Below are 24,775 nucleotides of genomic sequence, written 5' to 3'. Positions count from 1 at the left end.
GTCGATTAGAACCATTGAAACGACCACGACCTCTTCCTCGGAAATTGTCACTTTGTTGTAATCTTTTCGAATTCGGCTGTGACTGAGGTTCAGAACTACTAGTTGACTTTAACTCGTCTTTATCACTAGAACTAACTGCCATATTAACTGAAGCACTTTCATACAAGAAAAGCTTCTGTCGAAAGCTTCTGTCGAGCTTCACAGTCAAGAAGCATCTCAGTTAGGACATCCAATGACAAAAAATCACGAGAGGCTATAGTGATTACAGACTCAAATTCCATGGACAAACCAGCCAAAAGAACACTGACATGTTCTTGTTCAGTTACTAAGCTTCCTGCTGCATTTAACATGTCACAAATAGACTTAACTTTTGCCAGATATTCACTTACTGTTAAGCCAACCTTCCTTTGCGAGTGAAGGCTATGTCTGAGGGCTGATATCTTTGCACTAGACCTTGCACCAAAGAGACGTGAGATAGCACTCCAAATAGCAAGAGTTGTCGTGAGACCAGTGAGATGAGGAAGAACTTCTGTACTCACAGTGGTTAGGAGCCAAGATGTCAAGAGTTTGTCTTGCTACCTATATACCACAAGGTTGGGTTCTCTTCTTCTTGCCCTGAATCATTCGTGACAAACTCACTAGGAGCAGAAATGTCAGTAGACATATATCTCAACAGATCGTATCCATCAATGATCAACATCACTTGATGCTTCCACAAGAGGTAAGTGCTTTCAGACAATTTAACAATGTCATGCTTAGGATATGTTGAACACTCAAACTAACCGGAGAGGACGCCATGGAAACGGTTAAGCAAACATACCAATCAAGAAACAAGAATGATCTTTGTACCTGACCTTCAAGATGCACAACCACCTTCAGCACCTAATGTCACGGCGAAGGAACTGACTCCAAGCATCGTGAAGAGAGCGAAACACAGTAAGCAGCGAACAATGAAGAAAGACTCCAGGATTTGGCGACTGATACCATGTTATAGTATCGTTCTGAAGAACGACAAACAACGTAAAAGAAACAAGATCAAGGGAGAACACCTAGAAAGAAAAACTTCATTTATTTCATCATATCTTTCTCTCAATCATGAAGAGATGTATTTATACAATTAACTAGAAGAACCCAAGAAGCTAACTGCTCATAACCATCTTTAACTAACACTCAACAGCCTAACTAACACATGACAGATTGGTTAAAACCAACTCAGCTCCAGTCATACACCAACAATTACATCCACCAAGCCTCGACTTTTCACCATCCGGAATAGTTTCTTGGCCTTCTTGAAAGTTGGCTTTACCATAACATCAAGCATGATGTTGAAAGTTACGGTACAATACCTGCTTCTTGCATATTTGATGCTCAAGAATACATGTTGAGCTGTATCCATATTTGATGCTTTCCATACCCTTTGATCAGTGTATTGTACGCAACAATATTTGGACAAAAGCCTGCTTCTTGCATCAAAGCCAATACCTGCTCAGCCTCCTCTAACTTGCCACTTTGACTATAAGCATTAGCACAACCAATTCTCGAGATTCAATTCATGAAGCCGATAATCTCTTCCGCTTTGTCATACAAACTCAAAACGCGTATAAATCGTGAACATAGCAGAGTATGCCGATTGACATACAATTCCGGAATTCCTCATTTCTGAAAATGAAAATTCTGCTTCCATAACATTCCAGCTTTTCTGGTAAAGTCCCATAAGCATCCCATAAGTGGCAATGTTCGGCCGAACCCATATTCCAGCATCATCCCAAACCACTTTGCACCCATCTCAACAAGCCCCCTTTAGAACAGGCATAATAATCGTATTGAAAACCCGAACGTTAAGTTCACAGCTCGAATCACCATAGAATTACAATGCCCCAATTTCAATCCAGGCGTAATAGAAGAGTAATCAACATCCAGCCCACCATTTCTAATCACAAGAAAATCGCCTATTTCTACTCCATTATTAATCCTTCTGAAACCAAACTTGAAACCCACATTTCTTTTAACCCATTTCTCCTGGTTCTGGCCTTCTTTCCCCTTAAGAAATTCTGGATTTTCATTCCCTAATTCGTTTTTGGAAGAAAAAAGGGTATCTCTATCGACTGGGTTTGTTTCAGTTTCAAAGCGAGAGACTCTAATATGTTTGAACCTAGTCAAGGAACGAGTATGGAAACAGCTCCGGTGACATGAAAACAACTAGTGAATGAAAAACCGTAACATTGATCGGGTAATGAGATGGGTTGACATGGAAATTAAGTTTCTTTGAATCAATGGTTCAGTTTCAAAGCGTGAGACTCTAATATGTTTTCATCAGTTTCTGGATGTTATTCTTTATTTCCTCTTCAGTTTAATTCAGCTTTTTTGTAAACTACCATATGGTGGCTCAACTTTTAAGATATTATCAATTTAGTAAAACAATATTTACAATGTTAATTAATAGAGTGTAATTTCAAATTTATATATGAGTTAGGGTTAGAGTGATAACTTTATCTAATTTATTTTATGTAAAAATTGGTATTGAAGACTAAAAATTATAGCTTTTGCTATAACCTTTTTCTAACATTGAAGGATGAATATAATGAAGAGACTAATGATATATTCCTTTAAATTTGATTTACCATATATTTTTTTATTATATCGAGTGTTCATTGAGAGATATTACAGATTAAATAATTTAAATTACTTATAAGTTGTGTCTATAATACTATAAGATAGTAATTATGGTTAAAACATTATTTATATCAATTGATTGATAGTAGATTATCATGTCTTTTGAAAATGGTTTGTAATAAGTGATATCAGACTGATTTCATATTAGGTGTCTAAGTGGGTGGAGGGACAACTGTAACGATGATTTATGATAAAAGCGTCATAAAATTGAGTGATAAAGAATATTACGTCTTGGAGAGATAGAAGACATAAATCTTATATTAAAAAAACAAAAGAAAGTCATAAAATTCATATGTAAGTCATAAAGTTCATATGTTTTGGAAATAGAAAAATGACACCAGATACAAGACTTAAATCATTTTTTATTTTAATTTTTGAAGAATACATATGCGAAAATTACAAATGCAATTATGAGAAGAAGGGGTTACACATTTACAATAGGAAAAAAAATCCATGTGTCCCTCAATCAACGGCTAAACAAAATGGTTGTAACTTATATATACAGTTAAATGGTAGCATGTGATTGCCCTTGCACCGGCGCTGCGTTTGAAGTTGTTCCCATCTGCAACAATGATAAAAAGAAACATAAGCCTCCTAAGGAATAGCATAAACATAGATTCAAGGGAGGAGACATGGTTCATACCATCGTGACGAGAGCGTACAACGGCAAGGTGATGTAACTGCATAGAACCGATTACTGCGCGCAAAGGCGAGAGAAAAAGAGATCACGATATGCAAAAACACCAAACTAAGTCGAAGCCCTCGGGTCTTGAATGTTACCCCATGATGAGTCTGGTGATGATAAATCCTTCTCTCTCCATTAAGCATGAATGAAAACCATATGTCCACTGGGAGGAAATGAAATTTAAAAAGTTAGTGCATCATGCATGGTTATATATTATAGTCTTCTTGTTGGCAATGGCATACCATTATCCAGAAGAAGAATGCAATCTCGAAAGCGTTCTGGAATAGGATGAAGTGAATGAAGTCGAGAATTAGGCGAGGACGATTAAACCAGAAGTACTCGTCCGACGGTCTCACTGATGCCGATTCCTGCCCCGGGTGCTTCTCATTTCATCGACATCCTGAACTAAGCGGACGATTATGTGCTCTAACTTGGCTCCAACAAGATGTAGAAGCTGTAAAACTCAATTGTGATTATCATTCCTCAAACCAGTTTAAATGATCCACTGAAATGCACTGAATCACTTACAACTTGGTAGGAACGATAACCAAAATACGTATGCCATCCTGGTCGGAAAAACGTGAAATACGTCGGTAGGACCAGTTATTGCGAAATGTGAAGACGAATAAAGTTGATTCCTAAAGATTAAAGGAAAAAAGGTTACTATCCACATTCATGTCAGAAACACCACCACAAATAGCCATTGATACCAGCTACATGTGACATGAGATCAGGCAATATTCGTCTTAAATTCAAAAGAGAATTCGGTTTAAAATTTTGCCAAGATTTTAAGTACCTTATGCCAACAACATGTCTGAAGTCCCTTTCAAGTGACTCCATCATGTGCTTGTGAAAATCAAATTCTTGATTAGCAGGGAAATGGGTCTGGATGGAAGGTAAAGTTGTAAGTAGCATGGTAATATGTATGCTTCAAGAAAAATGACGAGTCGGAGCAACATAAGCTAAAACGAGCATTAAGTACATAGGATAGTCGATAGACGATGAGAACTTAACCATGATAAATCCTTCTCGAAGCGCTATGTACTCCGACTCTGTAACAGAGCCATAGAACTGTTTGAAAAATGACTCTGCAAGAACATAAGGGCTCAACTGGTGCCATATGTTATAAGATGAGCAAATGCACACGGAAGAGACGGAGACTGTTCAATTATGTTATAATACTTACGATCCAGCTATGACGGTCGCCTTTCTCCAATATCCCCATGCAAATTTTTCAAGTACCTGTCGGAGATGATGTGAATGAGTGACCTTAACGGAACCTGCAGAACAAGATGAATGTCAACACTGATCCATATCACTGCCAGTTCTAGGAAATCAGAATGATTTGATAAGGAAAGATAAATTAACCGATAATCTTGGGGAACTTGATTAATGTTACCCTTTTCTACTTTAGAGATCCAATCTTCCCAAGGTTTCCATTGGCGTATCTACATAAAAACAAAGCTTCTTGGTTTATGCATCCTCAAAGAACAGGCAATATTGATATTGATCTAGTAGGTACTCCTATAAGAAGAAATAGTATTCTTCTTTCTTAACCTTGTTATTGCCAAATTTAACTAATCTAATCGACTCCGATCTATACGTTCGAAGTTCGAACAATTTTTCTAAAAGAAGTTGCGTTTTAACATGAATAAGATGTCGGCAAATAATGAAATTTAGATGCAAAAAAAGGTACCCTTGTTCTTCCAAGAACCAATATAGTGGCACAGATATCACATGAAAAACTGCCACTACAAAGATGAAAATGCAGCTGATGAAACGATTCCGTCGATAAAAGGACCTTCCCTGAGATCGGAAGACGAAATAAAGGAAATAAGTTAAGTCATATGAATGGCATAAAAAGACAATTTCTTACGGAAAGTGTAACATCCTCAATATCGGGATAGTGACCAATTATAAAGTTTCAGAATTTGGTGATAAAGTAGAAGAATGGATTAGTTCAATGATTTATCTGGAAATAAATCCTAAAAGATGTTAGTAATTATAAAAGGTATTAAAGGGCAAAAGGGTCATTTGACCAAGAGATGAATTAAATAATGATATATATAATGGATAAGGATGAGAGATTTTCCAGAAATCTCTTCTCTCTTTCTTCTTCATTTCTTTTTCTCCCGTGAAAGCTCCAAGGCAAAGGTAAGATTCCTTGTTAGCTGATGATTTATTGATTTTAAGAGTGGGTTTTGATCCTTAGGTAATACTTAAGATTATGGAAAGCTTAGGTTGTCCTAAAATCAAAGATAAAGGAGATAGAGAAGATTAAAGATTAGTGGTTCTTGAATGAAATCTTGAATAGAGTTTATAATAAGAATTGAAAGTTTGATTTGACTTGTCATCAATCAAAGTAAGAGATATGAAGTAATATAATTGGATTGAAACATGTTGCAAATTGATGTAATTATTGAATTACATATAAAGATAGGATTTTGAGGTTTAAGATGAAATAAATGAGTATAGATTGTTTTAAGTATGTGTACTAGAGTTAAGAATGAAAAAGGGGATGAAACATGAAGGATTTAATCCAAAATGATGATTTTCGGGTTCAAAAAAGGATTTGGGCAGAGTGCATCGATGCATATTCATTGTACATCGATGCATCAAGGTTAAAACCCAGAATTTGTTTGAAGGTGTATCGATGCATAGGTGTGCATCAATGCACTCTTTTAATATAAACATCGAATGCAATTAGTGCATCGATGCATAAGGCATGCATCGATGCATCCCAGTGATAATACAACATCGGATGCATTTTATGCACGATGCATCAGTAGTGCATCGATGCATACTTTCATTGAAAGATGAAATTGGCATTTTCTTAGTCTAAGGAGTGAACCATTAGAGTATATTAGTTATAATACTGATATAGATCTATGAATGATTATGTAGATATAGAACGTGATCCCATTCAGAAAACAATTGAAGGATTAGAATCGAATCAAAGCAAAGCTAAGGTGAGTGCAATTTATTTTGTACTTATTTTATTGAATAACATTGGCTTGCGATGAGCCAGTGATGGGTTACTATGGTAAGAAGTAACTTCTAAATTGTTATGTGATTACCAAGTATGCATTAATCATAGAAATAGATGGATGCTATGTTATATGATTTATATGCTTAAGTGAAAATGCAACATATGATAATGTTATTTGACATGACATGCATGGTTACATGAAGAAAGCTATGTGACTACATGTATATGTGAAAGAAGCTATAAGCTTATATGCACATGTGATATATGTGATATGAATTACATGAAATGATTACGTGAATACATGTATATATAATACATGTGATATGATATGAGATATATGGTTACACATACATGTGGTATGTGACAGAAGAGAAAGAACAAGTGATACGAAATGTATAATAAATGCCCATAGTATATGATACGAGAGCTATAGGTATAGTTGGCATGCCAAGAGTCGATGGTTTACCTATGTTGAAAGGAACATGGATAGTTGCCGAGGATCTTTATGACCTCTGGATAGTTACCGGGGTTCTTTGTAACCTCTAGACAGGTCCTTCGGGACGAACTGAACGAATGTTCGGTGCCCCATGAGGGAATTTATACGAGCTGTGGTGACAGCATTAGTGCACAACCTCAATGTACTCACATACCTCTATTCTCAATAATATACATGGGCAATGAAATTGAAAGACAAATGAAAGTGAAAGTGATACAAGAAGGTAAGTTGCAGTGTGCATGACCTGATTGTATATTGTTATCATACAATAGATTCATGCATATTGATATGTCATGATTCAATGATATGAATGCACATACATGAATTATATGTTATATGTGTTTCTGGGTATAGTGATATTATGTGTTATATGATATATGGTAAGTGGAAAGGATTATGATAGTGTTTGCATATGTATGTCTTTTTTTTATATGAAATGATATATGGTTATATTATATGTTTTATATGCCTCACTAAGTCTATGACTTAGCATGTAAGTGATTTACACGTAGGTACCAAGAAACGAGAGTGAAAGAATAGAATGGCAAAGACAGTATCACTACTAAAAGATCAGATCAGAAATATTTGACAAAGTATGTATTGGTTATGTATAAAGTGTTGGCATGTAATAAGTCATTAAGTACGAGCACTCTGATAAAGTCTGTATTTTGTTTTAAATAAAGTTTTAAATTTCCCGGGATTTTTCTTAAGAGTCAGGTTTGAAAAGTCAATGTGACACGTCGGACTCGTATCCGGGGATACGGGTTGGGGGGTTACATTTAATGGTATCAGAGCTATGGTTTAGCCGATTCTAGGCTTAACCGAAGTCAAATGAGTTTTTAAAATGTTACATGCCAATATAGAGTGAAAATTTCTGATCTGATAGGGTAAGGAGTGTGTTGTCTTGTTATGTAAATAAATATGTTAATACCAGAGAATGATTTATGAAATTTATATATGTTTATATGATATGATGGATGATATGTGAACATATGCAATTGACATATGTTATATAATATGAATTGGATGAGCATATGCACACGTGATATGTGATAGAAGAAATGATATGAGCACGTGAAAATATGAGAGTTTCCAAAGTGAAACACAGGCAATAGACTGAAGGTAATAGCATTCACCTGCCCTGGCCATGCAGGGAGAGAGCGAAAAACCTCAGGGCGTGCCTGTACAAGATAGAAAATGTTTTATGATGTTAAATGATATTATGATGTGTTTTAATTTTATACTTCTATAATTCATAGAATGAATGTATAGAAAAGAGTTGAGAACCCGAGTTCAAGGATGAATTTGAGAAAGTTCCATTATTATGGAAGGATTGAAGAACATAAATCTCCAATGATTAAGAAAATTAGTGCTTCATAGAGTTAAGCACCGCACAGAAAGCTAGAGATTCTGGTTTTCAACTTTAAACCATATATGAATTAGTTGTATTATCCGCCAGGGAATTAAATCAGATGAGAGTTCAACAGACTCAAGAAGTAGGGTGATCCTGAAAGATTAAACAAGGAGTTAATTGATAATAAGTCAGGGTTAAAGACAACCTTTGTGAATTGGGTTAAAAGCTCTGTTAGAAGTTATAAAAAAAAATTGAAGCAGGAAAATTATTTAAAGGAATAAGATGAGTATTAAAATCAGGTGATTGGAAACAAGTGGAGAAAACATAAGTATAAGAATGATAAAGAATAAGGTTTGTGCAAGTAAGTTGACTACCAAAGTCATGAAAATGTGATAAGAAGTGAGAGTTAATGATAAATATATGTGATATAAAAGGGCATGTGAGTATGAAACATGATATGGTTTAGTTATGTATAAGACAAAGGTAAATAGAATGTTGAATTTGAACCAAAGGAATTTTATTATGGACAAATGCGAATGAAGGTTTGATAAGTGATGAAAAAGTGAATGAATTACTTGCGGGGAAGAATAAATATAAGGATAGTTTGATGAAGGTTATGTTTTGATTAAAAGAAATAAGTTAAATAATAAGTAGTGTGATAGTAAATGTATTAAGTTAAAGGTCAATACCGGGTTAGTGACCAATTATAAAGTTTCAGAATTGGTGATTAAAGTAGAAGAATGGATTAGTTCATGATTTATCTGGAAATAAATCCTAAAAGATGTTAGTATTATAAAGGTATTAAAGGGCAAAAGGGTCATTTGACAAGAGATGAATTAAATAATGATTTATATGGATAAGGATGAGAGATTTTCCAGAAATATCTTCTCTCTTTTCTTCTTCATTTTCTTTTCTCGTGAAAGCTCCAAGGCAAAGGTAAGATTCCTTGTTAGCTGATGATTTGTTGATTTTAAGTGTGGGTTTTGATCCTTAGGTAATACTTAAGATTATGGAAAGCTTAGGTTGTCCTAAAATCAAAAGATAAAGGAGATAGAGAAGACTAAAGATTAGTGGTTCTTGAATGAAATCTTGAAATAGAGTTTATAATAAGAATTGAAAGTTGGATTTGATTGTCATCAATCTAAGTAAGAGATATGAAGTAATATAATTGGATTTGAAACATGTTGCAAAATGATGTAATTATTGAATTACATATGGAGATAGGATTTTGAGGTTTAAGATGAAATAAATGAGTATAGATGTTTTAAGTATGTGTACTAGAGTTAAGAATGAAAAAGGGGATGAAACATGAAGGATTTAATCCAAAATGAATGATTTTCGGGTTCAAAAAGAGGATTCTGGGCAGAGTGCATCGATGCATATTCATGTGCATCGATGCATCAAGGTTAAAACCCAGAATTTGTTTGAAGGTGTATCGATGCATAGGTAGTGCATCAATGCACTCTTTTTAAATATAAACATCGAATGCAATTAGTGCATCGATGCATAAGGCATGCATCGATGCATCCCAGTGATAATACAACATCGGATGCATTTTATGCACCGATGCATCAGTAGTGCATCGATGCATACTTTCATGAAAGATGAAATTGGCATTTTTAGTCTAAGGAGTGAACCATTAAAGTATATTAGTTATAATACTGATATAGATCTAGAATGATTATGTAGATATAGAACGTGATCCCATTCAGAAACAATTGAAGGATTAGAATCGAATCAAAGCAAAGCTAAGGTGAGTGCAATTTATTTTGTACTTATTTATTGAATTAACATTGGCTTGCGATGAGCCAATGATGGAGTTACTATGGTAAGAAGTAATTCTAAATTGTTATGTGATTACCATATATGCCTTAATACATAAATAGATGGATGCTATGTTATATGATTTATATGCTTAAGTGAAAATGCAACATATGATATATGTTATTTGACATGACATGCATGGTTACATGAAGAAAGCTATGTGACTACATGTATATGTGAAAGAAGCTATAAGCTTATATGCACATGTGAATATGTGATATGAATTACATGAAATGATTTACGTGAAACATGATATAATACATGTGATATGATATGAGATATATGGTTACCATACATGTGGTTGTGACAGAAGAGAAAGAACAAGTGATACAAAATGTATAAATAAATGCCCATAGTATATGATACGAGAGTAGGTATATTTGGCATGCCAAGAGTCGATGGTTTACCTATGTTGAAAGGAACATATGGATAGTTGCAGAGGATCTTTATGACCTCTGGATAGTTATCGGCGTTCTTTGTAACCTCTGGACAGGTCCTTCGGGACGAATACTGAACGAATGTTCGGTGCCCCATGAGGGAATTTATACGAGCTGTGGTGACAGCATTAGTGCACAACCTCAATGTACTCACATACCTCTATTCTCAATAATATACATGGGCAATGAAATTGAAAGACAAATGAAAGTGAAAGTGATACAAGAAGGTAAGTTGCATGTGTGCATGACCTGATTGTATTGTTATCATACAATAGATTCATGCATATTGATATGTCATGATTCAATGATATGAATGCGCATACATGAATTATATGATGTTATGTGTGTTTCTGGGTATAGTGATATATGTGTATATGATGAGTATATGGTAAGTGGAAAGGATTATTGATAGTGTTGCATGTATGTCTTTTTTTATATGAATGATATGGTTATATTATATGTTTTAATGCCTCACTAAGTATGACTTAGCGTGTAAGTAATTTACACGTAGGTACCATGAAACGAGAAGTGAAAGAATAGAAGTGGCAAAGACAGTATCACTACTAAAGATCAAATCAGAATATTTGACAAAGTGTATTTGTTTTGTATAAAGTGTTGGCATGTAATAAGTCATTAAGTACGAGCACTCTGATAAAGTCTGTATTTTGTTTTAAATAAAGTTTTAAATTTCCCGGGATTTTTCTTAAGAGTCAAGGTTTGAAAAGTCAATGTGACACGTCGGACTCGTATCCGGGTCGGTACGGGTTTGGGGTGTTACATTTAATGGTATCAGAGCTATGGTTTAGCCGATTCTAGGCTTAAACCGAAGTCAAATGAGTTTTTAAAATGTGTACATCCAATATAGAGTGAAAATTTCTGATCTGATAGGGTAAGGAGTGTGTTGTCTTGTTATGTTAAATAAGATATGTGATACCAGAGAATGATTATGAAATTTATATATATGTTTATATGTTGATGGATGATATGTGAACATATGCAATTGACATATGTTATATAATATGAATTGGATGAGCATATGCACACCTGATATGTGATAGAAGAAATGATATGAGCACGTGAAAATATGAGAGTTTCCAAAGTGAACACAAGGCAATAGACTGAAGGTAATAGCATTCACTGCCCTGGCCAGGCAGGGAGAAGAGCGAAAAACCTCAGGGCGTGCCTGTACAAGATTAGAAAATGTTTTATGATGTTAAATGATATTATGATGTGTTTTAATTTATACTTCTAATTCATAGAATGAATGTATCGAAAAGAGTTGAGAACCCGAGTTCAAGGATGAATTTGAGAAATGTTCCATTATTATGGAAGGATTGAAGACATAAATCTCCAATGATTAAGAAAATTAGTGCTTCATAGAGTTAAGCACCGTCACAGAAAGCTAGAGATTCTGGTTTTCAACTTTAAACCAGATATGAATTAGTTGTATCCCAGGGAATTAAATCAGATGAGAGTCCAACAGACACAAGAGTAGGGTTTGATCCTGAAAGATTAAACAAGGAGTTAATTGATAATAAGTCGGGTTAAAGACAACCTTTTGTGAATTGGGTTAAAAGCTCTGTTAGAAGTTATAAAAAAAAATTGAAGCAGGAAAATTATTTTAAAGGAATAAGATGAGTATTAAAATCAGGTGATTGGAAACAAGTGGAGAAAACATAAGTATAAGAATGATAAAGAATAAGGTTTTGTGCAAGTAAAGTTGACTACCAAGTCATGAAAATGTGATAAGAAGTGAGAGTTAATGATAAAATATGATATAAAGGGCATGTGAGTATGAAAGACATGATATGGTTTAGTTATGTATAAGACAAAGGTAAATAGAATGGTTGAATTTGAACCAAAGGAATTTATTATGGACAAATGCGAATGAAGGTTTGATAAGTGATGAAATAGTGAATGAATTACTTTGACGGGAAGAATAAATATAAGGATAGTTTGATGAAGGTTTATGTTTTGATTAAAAGAAATAAGTTAAATAATAAAGTAGTGTGATAGTAAATGTATTAAGTTAAAGGTCAATATCGGGTTGACCAAATTATAAAGTTCATAATTTGGTGATTAAAGTAGAAGAATGGATTAGTTCAATGATTTATCTGGAAATAATCCTAAAAGATGTTAGTAATTATAAAGGTATTAAAGGGCAAAGGGTCATTGACCAAGAGATGAATTAAATAATGATATATATATATGGATAAGGATGAGAGATTTTCCAGAAATCTCTTCTCTCTTTTCTTCATTTTCTTTTTCCTCCCGTGAAGCTCCAGGCAAGGTAAGATTCCTTGTTAGCTGATGATTTGTTGATTTTAAGAGTGGTTTGATCCTTAGGTAATACTTAAGATTATGGAAAGCTTAGGTTGTCCTAAAATCAAAAGATAAAGGAGATAGAGAAGATTAAAGATTAGTGGTCTTGAATGAATCTTGAAATAGAGTTTATAATAAGAATTGAAAGTTGGATTTGACTTGTCATCAATCTAAGTAAGAGATATGAAGTAATATAATTGGATTTGAAACATGTTGCAAAATTGATGTAATTATTGAATTACATATGGAAGATAGGATTTTGGTTTAAGATGAAATAAATGAGTATAGATGTTTAAGTATGTGTACTAGAGTTAAGAATGAAAAAGGGGATGAAACATGAAGGATTTAATCCAAATGAATGATTTTCGGGTTCAAAAGAGGATTCTGGGCAGAGTGCATCGATGCATATTCATTGTGCATCGATGCATCAAGGTTAAAACCCAGAATTTGTTTGAAGGTGTATCGATGCATAGGTAGTGCATCAATGCACTCTTTTAAAATATAAACATCGAATGCAATTAGTGCATCGATGCATCCCAAGTATAATACAACATCGAATGCATTTTATGCACCGATGCATCAGTAGTGCATCGATGCATACTTTCATTGAAAGATGAAATTGGCATTTTTCTTAGTCTAAGGAGTGAACCATTAAAGTATATTAGTTATAATACTGATATAGATCTATGAATGATTATGTAGATAGAACGTGATCCCATTCAGAAAACAATTGAAGGATTAGAATCGAATCAAAGCAAAGCTAAGGTGAGTGCAATTTATTTTGTACTTATTTTATTGAATTAACATTGGCTTGCGATGAGCCAATGATGGAGTTACTATGGTAAGAAGTAACTTCTAAATGTTATGTGATTACCATGTATGCATTAATACATAGAAATAGATGGATGCTAGTTATGATTTATATGCTTAAGTGAAAATGCAACATATGATATGTTATTTGACATGACATGCATGGTTACATGAAGAAACTATGTGACATGTATATGTGAAAGAAGCTATAAGCTTATATGCCATGTGATTATGTGATATGAATTACATGAAATGATTTACGTGAATACATGTATATAATACATGTGATATGATATGAGATATATGATTACACATACAGTGGTATGTGACAGAAGAGAAGAACAAGTGATACGAAATGTATAAATAATGCCCATAGTATATGATACGAGAGCTATAGGTATAGTTGGCATGCCAAGAGTCGATGGTTACCTATGTTGAAAGGAACATATGGATAGTTGCAGAGGATCTTTATGACCTCTGGATAGTTACCGGGGTTCTTTGTAACCTCTGGACAGGTCCTTCGGGACGAATAGTGAACGAATGTTCGGTGCCCCATGAGGAATTTATATGAGCTGTGGTGACAGCATTAGTGCACAACCTCAATGTACTCACATACCTCTATTCTCAATAATATACATGGGCAATGAATTGAAAGACAAATGAAAGTGAAAGTGATACAAGAAGGTAAGTTGCATGTGTGCATGACCTGATTGTATATTGTTATCATACAATAGATTCATGCATATTGATATGTCATGATTCAATGATATGAATGCACATACATGAATTATATGATGTTATGTGTGTTCTGGTATAGTGATATATGTGTTATATGATGAGTATATGGTAAGTGGAAAGGATTATTGATAGTGTTTGCATATGTATGTCTTTTTTTTATATGAAATGATATATGGTTATATTATATGTTTTATGCCTCACTAAGTCTATGACTTAGCGTGTAAGTGATTTACAGTAGGTACCAGAAAAGAGAAGTGAAAGATAGAAGTGGCAAAGACAGTATCACTACTAAAAGATCAGATCAGAAATATTTGACAAGTATGTATTTGGTTATGTATAAAGTGTTGGCATGTAATAAGTCATTAAGTACGAGCACTCTGATAAAGTCTGTATTTTGTTTTAAGTAAAGTTTTAAATTTTCCGGGATTTTTCTTAAGAGTCAAGGTTTGAAAAGTCAATGTGACACGTCGGACGTATCCGGGTCGGATATGGGTTGGGGTGTTACAGAAAGCATGTTACTATACCTGACTTGAGCAATGATCTGACTACCACTCTCAGCAGAAAACAGGCGACGTCCGTGTTTATGGGAGAAGAGAGTATTCTTCATGACTATCGCTTTCAGTACGCATCTTGAAGGAAGCATAGTGGATTCTAAGTGAGTTGGGATGCATATTTCACTTATTAAACCTTGAAAGACTTTAGTAGAAGGGAAATGAATCCTAAGAGCATCATTCTGTCAACAAAAATCAGTAGCACATTGGTTAGGGAAAGCATAAGAGCTTCACGACATTTAAGATGCAGTCGAGTTTCGAGATAAGTTCGGAATCAATCTCTATACTGTATCCACCCTCAGATGACCATAAACAATACATTTAATAATTCCAAATACTATAGAATTGTATCAATGAACATGAAATGAGAAGTTCAAGGAACAAAAGTGGGAGTGGTGAGGCAAACCTGCTTTTAGTTTTGCAAAGCTTCAAATAGTGTATCTTGATTGTGATGCTGCAGGCACTGCATTGCCAAGTCAAAAACAGATAGAAGATTTTCTTAAAATCGAGACACCAAAATGAACCGAAAATTTTCGTTCTTCGAAGCTTCATTATAAGAACAGCTCCAGAAGAAAACGAAGACCCAGAGATAAAGGAATTCCAGTGATTCGCTGCAACATGCAATTTGTCCTAAGAAACATGTTCACCAAATTTGCAGACTGGGCATATATGAATATATACACAAAGAACTTAATTCCTAAAAAATGTTTATGACATGATTGAGCATGCATGCTAAGCAGGTACCAAGCTACGTATTTCAAGTATCTGTATCCAACATCCAAGTCCATATTCGGACTAAGTATGGATATATGACTGATCAAGGGCTATTGAAAATTTTGGCCTATAGGCTACAAGCTAATATGGCCTGCTTCAAGTCATACTTTGTGTGGGGTAAAAACTAATGAAGTTATAAAAGTTAAGAGGAGAGGGTACCTTTCCAAGGTGATTAAGGCCTCTTTCGCCCAAAAGAGATGCGAGAATAATGAGAAAACACGGCTGCGACAATCCACGTCGGTTTAAACTCGAGAGAGATGGAGCCTTCATTAGTTGTGTTTCAGGTCAAATGTGGTTGGATTTCAGGCCATGGATGCTGCAGATTTTGTCTTAACTCTGAAGGGTGACATGATTTAAATATGAAACACAGAGAGTGAGGGTGGGAAAGAATAAGGCATATACAAAGTTATGGCCGAGGGAAAAGAATTCTTGATTGGAGAACAGCTTTGGTTCCAAGGAATCAGCTGTCACAACTATTTTATATGAATATCATCATCCACACCAAAACGAATGTTTCTCTTTAAAGTTTCGAATGTTTGCTTGCTTGGTAAGAACTAAGAACTATTGAAAAGTGTAAGACATTCAACTATATTCTAATTAAGTTGATTATATGATAATTAAATTTATTTAATGAATAAGATGTTTTTTAAATATAATTTTTGGGTAAACTACGCATTAGTATATAACTATCAGTTTTATCAGTTTTAGTACCTAAACTTTCAATTTTTTTCAAAACTTAATGTTATATTTGAATTGTGGTACTAAAATGAAATAAAAACTAAACTTTACGTATGATTTTGAAAAAATTAAAAGTTAAGGTACTAAACAGGTCAAAACTGATAGTTAGATACTAAACGTGTAATTTACCCTTTTTTTAATAGTATAGAGTTATAATTATAAGTTGATCAGAATCTTTTTTAGTCATTGACAACGCGCATACATTCTACAAACGTAATTGTTCGAACATGTAACTTCTAAGGGAAACAATACCCCTTTTATTATTATAAAATTTTACGAGATAAAGTATTTTTATCCTTTAGGATCACAGAGGTAGATGAAAGAAATCAAATGTTAAATAGTATTTTTTTGGTTGATTCATTTTATCTCAAAGTAGTTTTAATTATGCTTTCATAAATTCTTAAGATATATATATTTAAGGTATCATAAGGTAAGGTACAGTAACATCTACAGATAAAGGTGAAAACTCGGTTCTATTTGAAAAATCAATCTTTTTTAATTTTGAATTATTCAAGACGAGTTATTTGAGTAACCACAATTATCAATTTTGTTTTTGAGTTCGAATCGAGTTGAAATTTGAAATTCGAGTTACTCGAAATACATAAAGTTGGTTAGCTATTTTGACAGTTTTGCGATTTAGTCCATGATTTTCTTATTCCTTCATTTTAAGTCTATTTTATCAAATTTTGAACCACATGCTCTTAAATCATCGTAGAATACCTATGTTCTTTTAATTTCTCTTTGTTATAACAATTTTTTTTTAATAATTTAGTCCCTCAACTTTCATGATTTCTTTATTTCTTCAATTCATCTTCATTTGTATCCATTTTTTTATCAATTTGAACCACATGCTCTTTCTCTTTGTTATAACAATTTTTTTAATAATTTAGTCCCTCAACTTTTTTCTGATTTCTTTTTCTTCAATTCATCTTTCATTTGTATCCATTTTTTATCAAATTTGAACCACATGCTCTTATACCACTATAAAATGCGTATATAACTTCAATTCTATTTTACTAAGAATATACTCTCTTTTTTGTTTGGTCCCTTAATTTTGCATTTTATTCAATTTGATCTTTTGACTGCAATTGTTTGCAAATTATTTCTTCTCATCAATTCCTTATGTCTTTTATACTCTTATCAATATTTTACCCTCAAAATATATCTTTAAAATATAATATTATAAATATTTTATAATTTTAGATTATATTTAATATATTAAATAACATTATAATATAAAAGAATATAAAGAAATATGTGTACGTGTATGTGTATATGTACGTGTACGTGTACGTGCACGTGCATGTGCATGTGCATGTATATGTATATGTGTATGTATATGTGTATGCATATGTATATCTTATATGGTTAAAGAAAATTGAAAAATTAGAATCAATCTTTAATATATAAATAATTGTAACAAAATTTGTATAGAAACTTGAATAATTTTACTCGAATTTCTTAAACTCGACTTGACTTAAAAAATTTCAAGTTAAGTTCGAGTCATAAAATACGAATCGTCAATTCGTATAACTTAAAATTTTTTAACTCGAGAGAATACATGCAAAATACGTAATGCGTTGCATTTTGAAAAACACAAACAATCGCAGTACACAGATAGAGATGTGGGTTATAAAATTATTAATGATCCAATTCATTGGTTAATCGAGTACAGAAGGACGTTTTCAACCCATGAACACCACCAATCGTTGAATGAATTTTCAGAGTGGATGTTACCAACATATATATATGAAAGACCCATCGGAGTATGGATTTTCCCAACTCGACTCGTATATCAACCATCAGTCAGATATTTGACACAGTGGATTTTTGTATATGAAAGAACCAATCGTGTATGGGTTTTTACCAACCCATATACGAAAGGTGCGTCTGTTCAGACAATGCAGAATCTTTTATTTTTATGGTAGAATGGAATACTTGAGCATCTCCGGATTGTGTAAAAGGTTTGGAAGATGTTATTTCATGCTGTGCTTTGCTACTCTTAACTTTGTTTTCAATCCAAAAAATCCAACTTATTCATCTCATTGTTGCAGATTTTGTTAAATCCTTCACTTTGTTCCTCTGCACTTCCTTTTCACTCACCACAAAGGAATGTTTTACCACGACAAGTCCATAATAGAATGGTTATCAGGGTAATTAATTTAAGATTAATATGCTATATATTTTAATTCTCTGTTTCACCACACAAAGGACATGTTTACACGACAAGTCCATATAGAACGGTTATCGGTAATAATTTAAGATTATATGCTATATATTTTAATTTAAAATTTTATTCTAAAATTACTCTTTTAATAAATTTTTGATCACGGCCCATCTAATTTTTCAAAGTATTATTCTAACCGGTTATACTTTAGACTGGTAGAGTTTATCAGAGACTACTAATATTGTAGATACTCTATCCTATATTATAACGTCACAACTTTCCCTTTTCCTGTATCACCAAAATGATCAAATGGTCACTCTCCCTTTTTCAACTGTGAATCCTCTCAAAACCAATCAAACAAACGGAGAGATCAATTGCAATTTACTTTCAATTAACAACATAACCACCAATCTGTTTGAGATCTTACATCAATAATATTATTTGCTACACCTAAACACTTATACGGGATTTCGATATGATGGGATTCTTCATCAAAAGATTTCTCCGAATCCTGCAAAATCCCATTTCCAACTACCAAGAGGGAGATTGGCAAATTCGCTTCATATTTTACCATTTCTTTAAACACACTACAAACAAAAAACTACCTTATGCAGCTTGTCTCTCTCCATCTTCTTCCGAAATGTTGAACAAGAACTTTGGCAGAGATGCGATTCGGGGAAGATGAAGTAGCAACTCGCTATACGAGTCTTTTCTCGACATGCCTGGGGTCTGCTGCTACCAGAGACTTCCTTCGTTTCCCCTTCAAAGGCCTTCGCGTCGTCCATGGCTGTAATATTGAACCCAAACCCATGAGTTTTGCTTAGCTGAACATCTTTTCCATCATCGCCTCCATTGTAATTTTCTCCATTTGCCTGAGAGTTTGAGCCATCCTTTTGCAAAAGGAAACAGAGAGAGTTGACCCTCGACATGAGGGATTTCTCATCAGAGGCTGTTGTAAACTGAGTGTCACTGAGAAGGTATTGTGCAATATCCTCCAACATTTCCTGACAAGTCTGGTTTATTTTGAGAGGATGGATTCTCAGAGGTCATATGTTCTGAAAGGCGGTGTTCAATATGGTTCATAAGATCACTCATGGACATAGATGGGTGAAGTCCCGGCACTTCTATCTGGTCCCAATTTCTTGTCCTCTTTGAATCCACTGCTTCGCAGAATCCATTTCCCTCGATGCCACGAGAGTCTATGACTAATGTAAAATGAGATGCTAATCAGAGACGAAAAGTGGTAAGAAAATATATTTATACTCAGCTAGAACTAAGTTTAAAGCCAGAAAAAAGGACAATGCTAATGCATATACTAAATCAGTCCTGGAACTGAAAAATCAAATAGCATGCATATGCAGACCTACAGAATTAACCAAAAAGGGGGTGATACTGTGTTCTTACTGCTGCCTCTATATGCATCAGCACCACCATTAACAAAATTATTCATAACATATAGCCTATGTAACATCATTATTAACAATAAAAAGCAAACTTCAAATCAAACCTATCCCACTTTATAGGAGATTACACACTGCATCATGTTAGTCGTTGGACTTAAAAAGGAGTGAACAAAAGGGAATACTAAAGGACAACAGAACATAGAAACTTTATCTTTTGAAACATCAAAAACAAATCCTGAAGCTCCTGACCGTACCTGAACTGGGGGATGGAGCTTCCCTGGACATATTTTCCGAGGTTATGGCAGCAGAATCGCCTTTCTCAATCTCAAAGGACGAAGACTGAGCTGCAGTAGGCGATGCTATATATTGGAAGCCAGAGCTAGTAGATCCTTTACCAGTTTCCCCTTGACAATAGTCATGCCCTTTTGGTTCACCAGGATCCTCAAAATCCGAACTCTTTGATTCAAAGTACGGTGAATCCAAAAATCTCTGGCTGTCTGCTTAAACAGTTCAGACGCATGTCACTGGATCAGTTTTTCAAAATGTTTGTTTAACAATCCTTGGGGACACTGCAGAAAATGTTGCCTGCAAAATCGCAATATAAAAATTTTATTAGCATATTACGCACAGAACCCCTACCTTAACAACCAAAGTAAAACAGCAATACCCAGCTCGTATTTGAACAGAGAAGAGTTAAAATACATCACTTTTAAGTTTTACCTATGTATGCTAACTTGACCATCAGTAAAATCTGCAGTTGTCTGCCACAAGGTGTGCTTCCTAGGCTGCGGATTAGTCTCCCGGGAGAAAAGGGGCTGTCTAGCCAGCTACATCAACAAAGAAACAAGCGGTCATACAACATTATTGCAGAATGATAAAATAGAGATTGGAAAAGGGAATGAATATCATACGGAATGCAGGAAAGTTTACCACAACATTCAAAGTCCCAGGCCCATTATCAGGACAATTTGCCTTAAGAGCCATATCCGACCACTGAATTTCAATCTTACTCTTAAGCCCACCTTCCAACACCTCCCAAAACAAGCTTATGCTTTGCAAAATAACACTTGGCAACTAAATCCCCTTCATACCTCGACTTATACTGCAAATCACCAATTACACAATTCATCAGCTTCTTGACCCTCAAAATAAAAGGATTTGAAGATACATAAATACATAAAACTTAATGAAAAGCTACCACCCAGTGGCCGATTCGAAGAATAGAAGCTGGAAAATTCGAGGCTTTAAGCTTATCGGTAGCGGCGGCAGCAGCTTTACTCTCCGTTTTGACTCCAGAATTCGAATTTTCAGCTTGGGCAGCTGAGCCTCTGGTTTGGGATTGAGAGAGGCGCATTTGGATCAAATCCAGTAGCGAAGGACTCTCCTTAGCTTCAAACCAAGCGGACTCGGCTCATCCAACGGATTGTATTGCGCTGGTGGGATCGGGAAAGCATTGGCATCGGAGTTCCCCTGGCAGAATAAAAACAGAAATAAAATCTTTAAAATGTAAAAGCTCTAACAAAAAATATCTTACTTCTTTTCTCTGAATAGTTTAGATTTCTCTAAAATATGAGAATGTTTCAATTTAATTGGAAAAAATCAAGAGAAAATTTACAAAAAAAAAAACTGTTGAAGATTTGAAGAAAGTTTGGATCGTTTATTATCAGGGCCATGTTCTTCCTCTAAGAATCCTCCACGATCTCCAATTTCACCGGCGCCTTGTTCCGGCACACATCGGGTTCCGGCGTCGGATTTCCCGATCACCATCCAATCTAAGCTAAATCCGATTTTCCCAATTCCAACCGAAAAACTCGCGGAAAAATCTAGCTTTAAAGTTTTTCTCTAATCAAAGTTTAAGGAAAGAGAGCGAATTTCGGAGATTCTGAAACCCTAGAAAAAAATTACTCCGGGGGGATATATAATCAACGGTGTTAAAAGGGAAGAGAGAGAGGGAGGTAAAGAAGAGATCCTCTTTGGCGGCGAGCTCGTGTGAATCCCGCGTCGTTTGAGCCATCACACGTGCGGATGGGATCAGGGTATCCTTGGTTGTGGCAATTATCGAGTTGTAGAAAAGGGTATTTTGGGGTACTCAGTAGAGAGAGAGGAGCATGTGCGGGCAGACACGTAAACACATAAATGGATAACATGTGGGTCCAGAAATGTTAGGGATAGCTTTGTGCTGTGGTACACGTGGCGAAAGATCCGAGGGTAGCTTCTAGAATATTGCTTTCGAAGTTGACGCTTATTCTGTTCATCGGATGCCCAGTAAAAATCAACAACAACAACAATAAAATCTTATTCTCATATATAATAGGGTAAGGGGATGTAAGGTAGTAGGCTGTCCACCAACGTCAAGTTGAGAACAATCTCCGTAAGTTGAGACAACTTCCGTGGAAGACCTACGGCCAGTCAAAAAATTAATAATAAAGATAAAATGTAATGCATGCTTAAATAAATAAATAAAATACGTAGTTAAACAATCTTCATATACAATCCTTATATACCTAGTAAAAATGATTATAGGAAGTTGATTTATTTTTATATTATATTAATTTACCAGTGTAAACTATATAAATAATCACCAAAATTTGAGAAAAGTCGTTTTATCTTTCAATAATTTAAAATTTAATCATTAATATTATTAATTTCTAATAAATTAATTATTCGATCATTAATAATTATAAAATGGACTGATCGAATACTATTTGATCACGTGAAACAACAGTTTTGGACCGACTTTAACCCCTCTTTAAAGAAGACCCCAACCTCGTAAAAATCTATGAAATTGGGGTAGAACCCCTAGTATTCGTAGATGTTCTAAGGTAATGCATTCAATAAAAATCACTATAAGCATGAGAAACAACAAAAGTCAAACACAGAATAATAACTATTCTTCCTCCATTAACACCCATCCACAACGCCCCATACAGATTTATCAAGTTTGGAATGAAACAATGTTTTTTTTTCCTCCTTCATGGTTGACCATGTGCATAAAAACCTTAAACTTTCATCTCTTCTTCAAGACTTAATTTTTTGTTGCGGATGATGGATCGCTGCATATAAAATGTGTGACTTTGAAGAGACAAAATGTTGGTGGTTAATGACTGCCTGACCTAGGTATTATAGAAGGTCGATGTGTTTTTTTATGTTAGTTGTCTATTTTTTTTAATTATGTCTCCTTTGAAATCCGAGTTAATTTATGTTACTTGTCTATTTTACTAATAATTTTTATTCTGAAAATTAATTTGTATCCACCCGTACAAAAAGTTTATGTATAAATTTACAAGCAGCTTCAGGAAATCATGTCGAACGAAGTACAAATCATGTGAGATTGTTGGCACATGGATTTAGGGTATGAATCTGGACGTCAAGTTGTTGAAAATAACGTCCGCCGTCTTCGTTTCTGAATTTGACATGTAGCAAAATGGCGATGCTTACTCTTTTCAATTTTGAGTAGAAAACAATGACATATTTGCTTACAAATACCACCGTGGACCAAGTTTTTTCCAATCTTTACTCCATAAAACCATATTTATTTTACATAAACAGTTTATAATATAAATAAATAGGATAAAATGAGTAAGCAATCCTCTAATTATAGAATTTTTGGTTATCGACTAAAATTTATATAATAATAATTCGATTTTAGAAAATTAATAAATTAGTATGTACTATTAAAAAAATTAACATCAAAACACGTAATGAATAATAAAATTAATATAATAATAATTTAACCCTCAATTTTATACTTTATTTTAATTTAATCTTAATTTTTTTTAAAAAAATACCTTCACCATTTCAATATTACTAGGTTCAGTTGGAAACTGTTCTTGATGAAAGCTTCTCACTTGAGGAAGGTTCGTCGCACTACAGTAAAATGACTTTTTGTGGCTTTTTTTATCTATAGTGGCGTTTTTAAGCGCCGTTGAAAATAGCCGTTAAAGCTCGCGGCGTTTTTTAACGAAAATGTCGTAATAGGTAACGATATAGAGCAAACGCCGCAATAAGTACTGATATTTAGCGGCCTTTGTCTTAAAAATGCCGTAATAAGTGTTGAGATTTAACGGGTTTTTTTATCACAAACGCTGCAATAATTTTGAGATTTAGTGGCATTTTTTTATGCAAACGCCGCAATAGGTCTATTAGCGACGTTTTTAGGATACAACGCCGCTAAAGGTTGGTATATAGCGGCATTTTTTTATATAAACGTCGCAATAGGTGTTAATATTTCACAACATTTTTTATACAAATGCCGCAAAATGTATGATATATTGCGGCGTTTTTGTTACAAACGCCGCTAAATAACACATATTTAAACAATTAAAAATTATTGTCGATTACCCCAAATCTATTTTTTTCAACTTGTTCCATTATCCAACAAACATGACAACAATAACATCAACTCTATACAATAACAAGCAACATCAAATCCAATATAATAAATAAAAGTTTTCATTAACGTAATATAAGTTCAGTTAAACACGGTTCAGTAATATTAACAGAATGTTGATAACATAAATAATACTATGATGGTGGATTTGAGGTTGAGTTTTCTGTATCATCTGCATCATATTGATAACTCCGTAAAGGTCATATTTTGGGACCTTTTCACTTAAGTTATTGAATGTTTAAGAGCTCATTTAGGACAATGTAGATGCATTTAGAAGCATTTAGTTGCATGTGGTGGAAATCGGTTTGCCGTGGCATTTTAATTTGTCATCAGTGCTACCTTATGAGGAAGGTGTTTGTCTAATGATGTGTAGGAATTGAGAGCAAGGAAAAGAGAAAAAAAAATCGTGACATAAGGAGACTGG

General features: G+C 34.1%; 3 pseudogenes; all 3 read right to left on the bottom strand.

Moving 5' to 3' along the window:
• LOC120177434 overlaps positions 1-3,359 on the bottom strand; it is a 37,787-nt pseudogene extending 34,428 nt beyond the window's left edge.
• A 90-nt stretch (positions 3,360-3,449) lies between these two features.
• Positions 3,450-19,487, bottom strand: LOC120177433 (annotated as a pseudogene).
• On the bottom strand, positions 18,929-21,902 carry LOC120177471 (annotated as a pseudogene).
• Positions 21,903-24,775: the final 2,873 nt, after the last annotated feature.

This window comes from Hibiscus syriacus, unplaced genomic scaffold (assembly GCF_006381635.1).
Source record: "Hibiscus syriacus cultivar Baekdansim isolate YM2019G1 unplaced genomic scaffold, ASM638163v2 tig00112289_pilon, whole genome shotgun sequence".
In the NCBI taxonomy this organism is placed as follows: domain Eukaryota; kingdom Viridiplantae; phylum Streptophyta; class Magnoliopsida; order Malvales; family Malvaceae; genus Hibiscus; species Hibiscus syriacus.
Note: the sequence above shows the minus strand (reverse complement) of the source record. Positions and strands in the feature narration are given on the sequence as shown.